Here is a 12,183-nt window from a genome sequence, read left to right on the forward strand (position 1 = left end):
TTAAAAATGGGAGGAAACAGGAGAAACAGAAATTGTAAGTGAGCCGCTCCCATATTTTTATGCATACTAATATCAAAGATTCAAAATATACTTAGATAGATTTGAGATTTTTTTAATAGAGTTTCAATCTATGAAGTCCTCTTTTGATGATTGTGCTTTTTGTAATTAGACTAAAAAAGCAATTGGTTTTTGGTGTAGACGGAAATTGAATCCTAAATCTCTTATTAGACTTTACTAGTTGAGTTAATTAGAACCCACATATAGATTTGAGATTGAATTGTGTAACTTTGTAAATAAGTTCATATAATATTAAATTATTATTTATAAGTTATTAATAATATAATAAGTCCATTCGTTGTAAAAATTTATTGATTTGTTAATGGATAAAAAAAATTTGGTCATGGTTTATCTATATATGTGAATATAATAAGTTAATCAAATAACCTGTGAACAAACTTGAGTAAGAAAATGAACTAAGTTTGAACATATAATCATATTTATTGGTGAGCTCAATCTCGGCTCGTGTTCAAAATAAAATAAAATAAATAAGTCTGAATTTTTAATACATGGCTCAGTTTGGCTTGTTTATGGTCCTAATTTCAAGTATCCATAAAAAATGTATATATTTTCACTCTAAGTCAAATAGTTGATTATATATTAGCCGTAATGGATCGGGAGAAATTTAACACAATTGGGTAGGATATCAATATCCCCAACACACGCACACACTGTTTGTGAGGATCTACATCACAATGCAAGCATGACAATCAAAATTAAGTGCTTTATGAAAACACAGTAAAACCAAACTAAAAATCATCTAGAAATACTAATATAAGAATGGTGTAGCTACAAAATAAATCTTAACATAAGAAACTACAATTCATTTTGACATAATAAAATAATTCCATACTAAGAAATAAAACACCATAGAAAAGCTTTGTTACAAATCTTTTCTTTTGTTAAGTTAAAATCTGTTACTACAACTCATCACCAACCATGATCGCATAAGATCCTGCAAGAAATTAAAACCTCTAAGTGCATTATTGTTTGTGATTTAACCAGAAGTAGAGAAAGTAACACCAATTAGTGTAGTAAATATATAGAAAGAAAAAAAAAAAAAAAATCTAAACTGACCTATACAAATATTTGTGGGTTTTTGAAATGTACAATATGATGAAGTATTCCAAGCCTTTACCACATGAACATGTGCACCAAGAGAGATGGGGGACTAGGGTAAATGATCTAAACACATTCAACATGTTTTCAATTACAGAAAAATAAAAGGCTAAAAAGATGCTTACTATCTATGAAATTCAATAATTTTCCCTTACAAGTAATGTAATATATTCATTAGTGAACTACAATGGAGGCATAACCTCTTGAATGCTTGCATACAAGAAGAATTGTCAAACTAAATTAATGCTTATATAAATATTTACAGAAAACATTAGTAATCAAATGGCAAATGTTGTAACTTGATGACAAATACACACACAGGGTACTGTAAGTGCTACCTCATTAACAACTAGAAAACTAAAATATTCCATGTAACAAAGAAGGAAAAAGGGAAAACCAATGAAAGCATATAATCTTTAGAAGTGTGATATATGGCACCTTAAGGTACCAATAGTGCAAACCTATGGTCCTTGAGGGTTATGTGAACCTGCAACACATTGACATGCAAAGTTTTCCACATCATTTAAGTAGAAGATTGGTCTTGGCCAACCATAAGATCAGGTATCTCCGTGATTTGGAGCTCAAAAGATGATTGTGGCTTTAACGTCAGCACCCTCCCTCCTCTCTCTCTCTCTCTCTCTCTCTCTCTCTCAAAAAAAAAAAAAAAAAAAAAAAAAAAATTCTAAAAACAAAAACAAAACGATTGAGGTATTGGACCTTGTGTAGCTAGCTAACCAAAGATTATTCATTCCGCATTAAATAAGATTCTTATGTGAGTATTTTTTTCCAGTAAGAAGTTTACCAGTAAAATCTTTGCATAAATAGATTATTGAGAGAATGTGAAACTTTTTAGATAAATAATACAAAGAGAGCAAGAAGAACATTTAGTATGTGTGAAAGCATGATGTTAAAAGAGATCACCATAAAATTGCCAACAAAGATAAAGTTGAGCACTTCTATATATACTTTGTAAATTATAAGTGGCTGGGAACGTGAATTTTGCATGATAAATAAGCTTGCTCAAAGTTGATAACCAACATTGACCACTTTTTTTTTTAATAAGTAATAAATGATTATATTAAAGAAAATTTGAAGTGAAGACAAAAAATTTTAAGTGTACATGTTATGATCTAAACTATCACCTCAATATAACCAATAGTGGGCAAAAATAGCCAAATATCACGTTTTGGCAAAATTTGTGGCAAACTAGCACTGTTTCGGAAATATTTAGCAATCTACCACTTTTTTAGTACTCAAGGTCCACAAAATCGAGTTCTAAATAGTACTTGAGTTCAGTGAACTCGAGTTTCTAGTGAGTCGCTAACGTGACACTGCTGACCTGGAATTTGTGTAATTAAAAAAATAATGTGGTACTTGATATTACTGAAATTGAGTACTTCTTTATAGTGCTCGAGCTTCATATAGTCGAGTACCTTTTTTTTTATTTTTTATTTTTTTAATCTCCTGTAGGAACTCACTCTTGCAAGTCAAAGAAACTTGTCAAATAAAGAAATTGGCAAGCATTTATGGCCAAAGAAGAGAAGCATGAATTTGGTTTGCATGTCAGGTGTTGTTTATGGCCATCTTCTTTGACAATTCATGAAGAACATTTAATGCAAGCTCTTTCATTTCTTCACGCATGAAACTTCTTGAATATCATGCATCTTCCTGACATGGGCATGCAAGCCATTTAATGGTTTGTTGGCTAATGTCAAGCCACTAAGTTTGACTATTCAAGCCATTCCAAAAAAAAAAAAAAAAAAGAAGAAGAAGGGGTACTCGACTGAACTAAGCTCGAGTACTATAAAAAGATACTCAATTTCAGTAATATCGAGTACCATATATATATATATATATATATTTTTTTTTTTTTTAATTAAACAAATTCCAGGTTAGCAGTGCCACACTGGCAGCTCACTAAGAACTCAAGTTCACTGAACTCGAGTACTAAAAAAGTGGTAGATTGCTAAATATTTCTGAAATTGTGCTAATTTGCCACAAATTTTGCCAAAACGTGGTATTTGACTATTTTCACCACCAATAGTGACCACAAACAAATGTCAAACTTGCTGCAACTGTAATGGAACAGAGGGCTTCATGAAAATGGCTACTAGAAAAATGGCATTAAACATGATTGTTGTTTCACCCCTCAACACCCCCAACCCCCCCCCCCCCAAAAAAAAAAGAAAAAAAAAAAGGCTGGCATTGGACCTTGTGTAATTGGTTGGACAAAGACATTCATTCGACAATAAATAGAATCTTATGCAAGAATTGGGGTTTTATGTTAGCTTTTATGGAATCAAATTCTATTCTTTGCAAGTATGGTAGTTCTGAGTTGATGTCTACCTAGTTTTTCTCTTTATTGTTTCCACTGGTGTTGGCCTTTGCTTCTACTTCATATCATTGTGTAATGAAAAATACTATCAAATTCATAAGAGATTAAGAAAAGGGGAACAAAAGTAATAATATGAAATGGAGTCAGCACAATAATACATCTAAGCCTAGCAACTTTATTGGGGCTAAAAAACTCAAACTATGATAAGAAAAGCTAACAAAATAGTTCCGGAAGAGGAGTATAAAAAGGTCAGTTTCAATTCTTAACCACCCAAAGCAAGCAAATACTCGCGGGTGAGTTGCTTTCGCAATGAACATGACCCTATGGCAATGTTTTTTAGTAAAATTTAGTCATTTAAGGCAATAGAAGATTTAAAATGTACAAGCAAATCTTTTGGCATATCACATCATAGTTGACAGAATGAGAAACTTTTAGATAAAAAATATAAGAAGAATATGAAGAACATTTAGTATGAGTGTGAAAACATGAAATTAAAAGAGGTCACTATAAAATTTCCAACAAAGAAAAACTCCAGCATATCTATTTATTCATTGTAAATTGTAAGTTACAGGAAACAAGAACTTTACTCGATAAATAAGACTGCTCAAAGTTGATAGCCAACATTGACCACTTATGTTAATATAAGTAATAAATGATTATATTAAAGAAAATTTGAAATGAGGATAAACAATTTTATGCATACATGCTATGTTTTCGAATATCATTTCAATATAACCAACAATTACCACAACTTTAATAAGCTATTTACACTAAAGATAAAGCAACTCTTTTTTTTTTTTTTTTTTTTTTTTTTTTTGAGAATGGAAGATAAAGCACCTTAATTAAGGCAATCAATCAGCAATAATAAGAATTTATAGCAGTGCCATATCAAACATTATATATTCATATCTAATGCATGATCAACACCAAGTATATATAAAGAACAAAAATTGGGAAAAAATAATTAAAAAAAGCATGAAATGAATCTTACTTATTTTTCTTAGTATGTAACTACACCGTCGGTAGATTTGTCGAGCAAAATGAGACTCTTAACATAAGCATCAACAAAACTATACTTATATCCAATAATCTTAAGATCCTTAGTCTCCTGGGTCTCAAGATCCTCTGACACCAAGTGTCCTCCATCCATTTCCAACACAATCTTGCCACTCCTTGTAAAACGTACTACCTTCGGTATGTCGTATCTTGAAGCTAAGTCATAAGTCATAGTTAAACTTAAAGCTCTGGTCCACGAGGAAACAACATCATATTCTTTCATTACCCATATATTGAGAAGGCAACTCATATACTTGATATGAAATAAGGCGATGGAATTCCCATAGACGAAAATAAAAGCAGACAGCCTATTTGATTCACGGGTATAAGTTGGAAGTTCTGGCAGTAATATTTTGCGGAAGACCTCGTCGCCCAAATCTAACACCAAAACAAAATGATTATAATTGTTATCATTAGCCTGTAAGATTTTAAGAAAACTTTATATGGCTCACATTTAAATGATAAATGAAAACTCATGTTTTAAGGATTTTATTTGTGAAAGACATTATGGTGAATAAGAATTTCTAAGTAACTCTCAATTGATATAAACTCTTAGGTTAATAAACATATTGAAGTTACAAGTTTTAAACTCCTTGATGGAAGAAGGTTATGGAACAAATCTTAATTTAAAAGGGTTTCTACTCTAGCCTATATATATAGCTTGTCTCTATCAAAAGGATATATGTGAAGTAAAGACCATAAACTAGAAGACACATTTTATAGATACACTATCATATAATGAGTCTTTTTTTTCTTTAAACACTTAAACAACTATAGTTGAAGGTATATTTATGTTTGTTTTGTTTCCACTGCACTCTAAAGTTTATCTTACATTTGGTATCAGAGCCTCCTTCATGCTATGTTATCTAGTTATTTTTCATTCATGGGTTTTTCTATGATTTGACTAAATTTTTGATGCACATATGAATTTAAGGATATAAAGTATTTGCATTGCATATTCTTTTGTGTTGGGACCTTTCGGCTAAATTAACTATGCCATCAAAATCTAGCCTTTTAACCAATGTTAGCAAACTCAGTTTTAAGAGGCATGAAATAATTTTAAGTTTTATGCCATGTATCTCATGCATGGGTCATAGAATATAGTGTTGAAGCTTATCATTGAAATAGCATATACCATCATTTGGGCTAGATGGCTTTAATATGTGATAGTTTTCAGATATAGGTGACTATCTATGGAAAATTATTCCTTTTGCATTTGGCATTGGCCAAATGTTTCTATGAAGATCATAATTGGTTTTTCAAATTTAAGCTTCTCATAAAAGTGGACATCTGTCATGATAACTTCTTGCATATAGATTATTATGTTTTTTATTTTTTTATTTTTTTATTTATAGAAATGAAACATGGTTTGGGCTAGCAGAACTTATCCTTTTTGACTTGCATATAGTGTGCAATGATTTTATAAAGTGTGTGACTATATATGAAAATCTGATCATTACATCATTAAAATATATGATATTTTTAGTGTATTTATAGTTTCTTACACTTATCTTGTCTTTAAATATCATATTATGGTTTATTTTAATTAACATGATCAATATTAAGATTGGTTGATCTTTATGATGCCATATGAAGTAGTGAATATCAAAATGACATGGGAGTAGCCATATGAAGTCTCTTAAAAATTTATTGATATGATTATCATCATGGTTTAGGAATTCTAGATAATCAGCAAAGGATGGCTGAAGCAGTTACTCATACCTTCTCATCCTCTAATTCTCTTATTGAAGATTTGAAGAAGAAAATCAAGGAAGTAGAACAAGAATTGGCAGTTATAGCCTCCACAGTGAAAGACTTGTCTGTTTCCTTTCCACTCATTGGACAAAAGGAAAAAGAGAAAAAACAGTTGCTGGCACAACTCCAATCTATGGAGAACTCACAGAAAGAAGCCACCCAAACTCTCCCAATGCAGGTCCATACATCCTACCAACCTCGGCAATTATTATATAAAGACCTAGCTTTGCCCCTGACCTCATCATTTTTACCAGCCTCCCCTTTTCAAAATCCACAACCTTTAGCCATGACATATCCTAATCCTTTTAGAACAAGTGGAATCTTCCCAAGCATCACAAATACCGCACCATTTCAACTAGACCAACAATCCAGCCCTCAAAATAATCTTTCTAGGAAAACAGATAAAGAACAGATAAACCAATCTCCAGATCCAATTGTTGGTGCTTCTTCTAGATCTCCAGATATGAATATGTTGGCTGTAGACCCTGATCCCCCAAATCCAATTTCTTCATTCCTGAGAACTCTTACTCTTAATGATTCAAGAGAACCTTTGGTGCTTCCAATAATTGAAGATGCTGACCTAGACCTATCTGACCTTGGCCTGGAAAAGGTGTTCATGATGGAAGAGGAACCAAAAGAGGAAGAAGATGATGTTCTTCGTCCTAAGAAACCTCCATCCCCTCCACCGATTTTTCCTCCACCTCCTTTTATTCCAGAATATCAAACAAGGTTGGCCTACTCTCCGACTATAGATTCAAAACACTTGTTCACTTTGGATAATACTCCTCCATCCAAATGGCATGATGAGATCTTCAGCATGTATTCTTGGTGTATTGCTGAGCTTCAAGCTCCAAATGCTACTATTGCCCAGACCATTGGTAAATTCGTAGCAAGGATTACGGGAAGATTAAGAGAATGGTGGATCAATCTTGGAGAATATAGACAAAGGCAGGCAGCCCAATGCAAAACGTTGGAAGATTTTTTCACCATTGTTCATAACGAATTTCTGGGCTCAGTGACTCATTATACAGAAGTAGCTCGAGAAGAATTCCTCTTGATGAAATGTTGCTCATTTGAAAGGAAAGATTTGGAGAAACATTTTGACAAAATGTCAAGGAGATACTACTCTTTTAATGGTATGGATGATGTTAATGCCAAGCATACTTTTCTCAACTCCCTTCCAGAACCATTAGGAGATGAAACTCTCCGTATGATGAATCTTCAAAAAATAACGTTGCAACAATCCTCCTTGGGAGAAATCTACCAGCATGTGCTGATTGCTTTAGAAAAGCTCTGATACCAACTGCTACGGTAAATAGTTCTTTCTATTAGAAACTATCATGGCAAGTTCATCCTTAGAAGTAACTGATACCAACTGCTACTACTACTACTCTAGAAGAGAGGAGAGGGTGTAAGAAGATTATGGAGACAGGAAAATTATGGAAGTTGAGTAATGATATAAACTACTATGGAGATATAAAAAAGAACATGAAAATATGGGATAGAGCACAACACAAGATACAACAAACTGGAAGATATTATTAGATTAAACAACTTTTTTACATTAGACATTGGAGACTCTGGAGAACATCTTATAAAGACTTACAAGGACTGGTGATCATACAAGGCTTCTAGGGGATTTCTTTCTTTTTTCACTCTTGCCTTTACAGAATTACAAATGTGCTATTTATAGAATACAAAGCTTAGAGATAATGTACTATATTTGTCTCAGTAGATAGTAGGGGCCGAAATGTCTGGTCTACAAGTGGCAGGATGGTAGGGGCCTGATTGAGTTCTGCTATCACCATAATTGTGCATGCCAGGATAGGTTTCAGAGCTAATGAACAAGTGTCCATTTTGGATGGAGGAGTGATCTGTCCTTGGATAAGTTTCTGAGGAGGGAGCAGGGATGCTACTGTTGTGGATAAGGATGCCACGTCTAAAGATGATTCTGGAATTTTTTTTTTTTTTTTTAAGTGTTAGAGATAACTAGTCCCATCCATCTCTTCCTTGGAACCATTCTTCATCTTCTTCAATATTGGCATCTGGATCATGGTTATGATAATAGGGGTCATCAAATCCAATGAGAGGATTGTGCATTTCCTAGTGATCATCATGTGGCCATTGCTGTCTACACACTTCTGGGTCCATAGGTACTATTTCAGGGAAGATTCCTTTGTTTAGGGATTCTGTCATTGTGAGAGCATGGTAACAGGATACCCAAGATGGGTCTCGATGTGTATGTGGAGTGCCATCTGGATTGATTACCCAATGGATTTCTGCCGGCTGAAAAATTCCTTCTGTACGGATGTCATTTTTGGAATTAAGCTTTGCAATCACACATGCTGAAGTAATCTTTCTTCCAAATCTTGGATGTTCTGTGGTAAGATACCTTGTCCACTGTCCATCATGAGCATCATTCTTCAAAATTTCAAACCAGAATTTATGAAAATACCTGTTTTCTCGTGGGAAAATATATGCATAAAATTCTGGCTCAAAATGGAGGCACAAGTAATATTCATTAAGTAAATACCACATGTAAAGATAATGTGCAACCGTCCAATTTGTTATCCAAAAGGCAAAAGGTGTTTTCCATGGCTGGTTTATATCAGGGAAGATGGCCAGAAAATGAGGTTGGCACCTTTTGAGGTAATCATGGAGGGCTTTAATGATTCTTTGGGTTCTAGCTTTAAGAGTTAAGGTCTTTATCTGGTCTTTTATTTCTGAGGGAAGGTCTTCAATCATGCTAAGGATATCATTAGGAGGAAGGCTTGTGGATGAGGATGAATCTGTAACAGGATATACACATAAGGGTGGAGAGAGGATCATGGTGTTAAGGGCTGGAGGTTTTCTTGAGAGATAATCAGTGAGGAGGTTATCTTTTCCTTTGATATGCTTGACTTGGAAAGACCATTGTGAAAACCAATTTGACCATCTGAGTAACTGGGGATGTGGGAGCATTTTTCTCTTGAACTGAAGCATTTTGGGAAAGGAAGACATGTCCATTTCTACTAAAAAATGATGTCCAAGAAGGTGGAACTGGAATTTTTCAATTCCATGTTTGACTGCAAGAATTTCTTTGAAAGTAGAATGGTAATGAAGTTCTGAAGGCTTGAATGCACCACTTTTATAGCCACAAATGCTCCTTTTACCATCAATTTCTTCAAAAAGAGCCGCTGCCCAATATTCATCACTTGCATCTGTCTGCAATACTCGTTTGCCTGGTCCTGGAATCTGTAGGGGAGGAAGCTTTTCAGATAACCTTTTTAATTGTTGGACTGCTTCGGTGTGAGCAGAGTTCCATTCAGGAGGGGATTTCTTTAGCAACTGGGCCAAACAGTTCCTGTATCTGGAGGCTTTTGGAATGAAATCTGACATGTAATTCACAATTCCAAGAAACTGTTGTATCTGCTTGACACTTGTGAGCTTGTCTGGGAATTCACTCAAAGAGACAGCTATGTGCGGCTGCAAAGTATATTTTCCATCTGAAATGTTTACTCCCAAAAAGTCTATAGAAGACTGCCCTATGACCATTTTCTTTTCTGAAAGCATTATTCCTTGAGATTTTACTAAACTGTAAAATTCAGCGAGCAACTTGGCATGGGATTCTTCATCTTTTGAGAACAAAAGAATATCATCCACATAAATTAGTGCATTGGTCAAGAGTGGCTGGAATAACATTACCATTGCTTTTTGGAATTGAGAGGGAGCATTTTTGAGACCAAAAGGCATCACAGTCCATTGATAGTGGTGATCTGGAATGCAAAAAGCCGTCTTGTATCTTTCTTCTGGATGAATGCCTAATTGCCAAAATCCTGCTTTGAGATCAAACTTTGAAAACATTTTTGCATTTGAAAGATGCTGAAAAAGGGCACTCTTGTTTGGCAAAGGAAATTTGTCATCTGCAAGAAAGTGATTGAGATCCTGGTAATTAATTACCAATCTGAGTTTACCACGAACTTGCTCAGCATGCTTATTGACATAAAAGGCTTCACATGCCCAAGGAGAAGTTGTAGGTTCAATGAGGCCTTCAGATAGGAGAGTGGATAGTTCTTGGGTGGCCAAAGCTAAGTGTTCTGAATTCATTCCTCTGTGGCTGGCTCTGGTGGGGTTGACATCTTCATTTTTCTTGAATGGGAGGTATATGAAGAATTTTGGATTTTTCCACAAGGGGTTTGGATTTTTAAGTAGAAATTCGGAATGGCTGTTTGCACAACAGTCTTTGATAATCTAGAATTTTAGAGAATCAAAGGGGTCAACTGTGAATAAATGGGGTACTTGGGTCCAAGTGAGAAGGTGTTGCTTATGCATGAGTCCCTTTGAAGACCATCTGAGACTTGGTATCTGGTGAAGAAGATCAAATCCTATGAGAAGGTCTCTGCCTGTAAGGGGGGATCCAAGAACTTGGTGTTTGATGGTCAGGGTTGGAAAGATTCTGATGAGGATAGGCTTACTTTTTAAGGTTATGAGAAATGTTTCTCCATTTGCTGCTCTAAACATTTGGTGATGGGGTAGCCAACATTCTTCAGGCAGAATTTTGGGATGAAGGATTGTTGCTGCTGCTCCTGTGTCAAATAAAGCTATCACCGGAATAGGTCTAGAGTAGGTATCAAGGAGAAGGTGTACTTGAGCTATGGGTGTTGGGTTAGTCAAGGGAGCTATAATTGGTTGGGATGTAAAAATGGCTTGGATTTCTTGTTCTGAATCATATTCACTGTCTGGCTCTGAGTCTTCTTCTGAAGTGGAATAGGCTAGAACTGCCAAGGCCTGAGGAGAGTAATCATCATCCAATGAAAAGAGTGACTCTACATCAGAGAAAGGAATATCTTCTGCATGGATTTGAGCTTGTTCAAGAAGCTTTGCTGCTTTTTCCTTTTTCGGGCAATTTTTTGCAAAATGTCCTAGTTTTCTGCATACAAAGCAGACTTTTGAGGTCTTTCCTTTAAACTGCTTCCTTCTGAGAAACTTCCATTTCTTCTTCCCAAAAGAGTTTTTCTTTTTTCCTGCATAATATCTCTTCTTTCCAAAATATTTCTTGAAATGATTTCTCTTTTTCTGTGGACAAGCACAATTTTTCTCATAGCACTTGATTTGCAAGTCTTTCCTTTTGCAATTGTCTTTTAGCTTGCTATGGACTTTGTCAATTTCGGAAAGGAATTTTCTTTGGTTGCAGAGCTTTTCTAAAGCAATCAGCACATGCTGGTAGATTTCTCCCAAGGAGGATTGTTGCAACGTTATTTTTTGAAGATTCATCATACGGAGAGTTTCATCTCCTAATGGTTCTGGAAGGGAGTTGAGAAAAGTATGCTTGGCATTAACATCATCCATACCATTAAAAGAGTAGTATCTCCTTGACATTTTGTCAAAATGTTTCTCCAAATCTTTCCTTTCAAATGAGCAACATTTCATCAAGAGAAATTCTTCTCGAGCTACTTCTGTATAATGAGTCACTGAGCCCAGAAATTCGTTATGAACAATGGTGAAAAAATCTTCCAACGTTTTGCATTGGGCTGCCTGCCTTTGTCTATATTCTCCAAGATTGATCCACCATTCTCTTAATCTTCCCGTAATCCTTGCTACGAATTTACCAATGGTCTGGGCAATAGTAGCATTTGGAGCTTGAAGCTCAACAATACACCAAGAATACATGCTGAAGATCTCATCATGCCATTTGGACGGAGGAGTATTATCCAAAGTGAACAAGTGTTTTGAATCTATAGTCGGAGAGTAGGCCAACCTTGTTTGATATTCTGGAATAAAAGGAGGTGGAGGAAAAATCGGTGGAGGGGATGGAGGTTTCTTAGGACGAAGAACATCATCTTCTTCCTCTTTTGGTTCCTCTTCCATCATGAACACCTTTT

This window comes from Quercus lobata, chromosome 4, assembly GCF_001633185.2.
Source record: "Quercus lobata isolate SW786 chromosome 4, ValleyOak3.0 Primary Assembly, whole genome shotgun sequence".
In the NCBI taxonomy this organism is placed as follows: Eukaryota; Viridiplantae; Streptophyta; class Magnoliopsida; order Fagales; family Fagaceae; genus Quercus; species Quercus lobata.